The sequence below is a fragment of the Ursus maritimus genome, unplaced genomic scaffold (assembly GCF_017311325.1).
Source record: "Ursus maritimus isolate PB19 unplaced genomic scaffold, ASM1731132v1 scaffold_29, whole genome shotgun sequence".
Taxonomy (NCBI): domain Eukaryota; kingdom Metazoa; phylum Chordata; class Mammalia; order Carnivora; family Ursidae; genus Ursus; species Ursus maritimus.
This window is the reverse complement of record NW_024425452.1, coordinates 15124861-15126079: the sequence shown is the minus strand read 5'-3', so window position 1 is coordinate 15126079 and position 1219 is coordinate 15124861. Positions and strand designations below refer to the sequence as shown.

Here is a 1219-nt window from a genome sequence, read left to right as displayed (position 1 = left end):
TTGCAAGCCTCAACAGCAAGATTACTGTCCGTCCTAATGCCGCAGGAGATCCTCTTACCTGCAACCACACAAAATACAAAAGACGCAAACACCAACAGGCGCTTTTCTCAGATGGCGGGAGAGTTCATATGGGATCGGAAACGGAAGTAACGGGATCACAAAGCCCGCCCTCCGAACGTCCCGCCCACCCTGCGCGCGCCCTGCGCATGCTCCATGCGGCGCTTCCGGCTTCCTGAGAGCGTTCAGCCCACTTGGTCAGCTTTCGGTTTTAAATACGGTCGCTTGTGTTTCCAAATTATAAACTGCACCCCCTGCATGTGTCGCCGGTAGCTTTTTATGATTGAAACTGGGGTACTGAAAGGCTAGCGGCAGAAATGTCCACGCTCCCGAGAGTATGGACCTTTAACCCGCACGGCTAGACTGATCACTGACGCTAGCGGAGGAATGGAGGAATAGGCGTTTACCAAGCTCCTTTCGCACCTGGCTCACTATTAGGGGCTGTGTTTTTTCTTGTTTAATTTTTCAGCGACCCTGTAAGGTAGGTTGTATTACTCCCATTTTACCCCCATGAGAAAATAGAAGCTTAAAGATGAACATTAGTTTGCCCATCTATGTACAGTACGTTTTGTTTTTTCCTATGGGACAGTAAGTCCGGTAAAGACAGATTCTACCTTCAGTTCTCCCGCGCCCACAACCCGCAAAATTACTGGATCTAGAATGCAGGAATGCACACACGCAGAAATCTCTCCGGAGCCTACAGAAATTAGAAGAGACGAGGCTCAGAGGGAAGAAGCAGCGGTCCATCAGAAGCGATGAGTCAGAGCCACATCAACTCTCCGACTGAGATTTGTAGGGTTTTCAAGAGCTGGAAATAAGCTTCACTTGTGGCCTCTAGGAGGCGTGCCTCACTAAAGTGGCTGAGGAAATATCTAGCAAAGGTAATCTGTGCAGGTGAAGAGCAATTTGAAATGAAATGTTCAGATTTTTAGAAATGCAAAATATATCGAAATAATACCAAACTTCAAAGCATCTATTCATCATGGACCAAACCGGCTAGCACTGACTTTGTATCAGGAGGTGTTCTGTGATTTCTATATCAATTCATTTTATTCTCATAACTTTATGAGGTAAGTTGTACTATTAACCCATTTTACAGATAAGGAAACCGTGGAACAGGGAAAGAAGTTAAGTGACTTCAAAGATCACCTAAGTGACATAG

At 46.0% G+C, this 1219-nt stretch overlaps 1 protein-coding gene across 2 annotated transcripts in view; it reads right to left on the bottom strand.

Moving 5' to 3' along the window:
• PRIM2 (DNA primase subunit 2) overlaps positions 1 to 183 on the bottom strand; it is a 309655-nt gene extending 309472 nt beyond the window's left edge. For both annotated transcript variants that reach the window (XM_008691748.2, XM_008691750.2), the window contains exon 1: positions 59 to 183. The gene's annotated coding sequence lies outside the window, so the exon portion shown is untranslated. The remainder of the gene's footprint in view (positions 1 to 58) is intronic.
• Between the last annotated feature and the right edge of the window lie 1036 nt (positions 184 to 1219).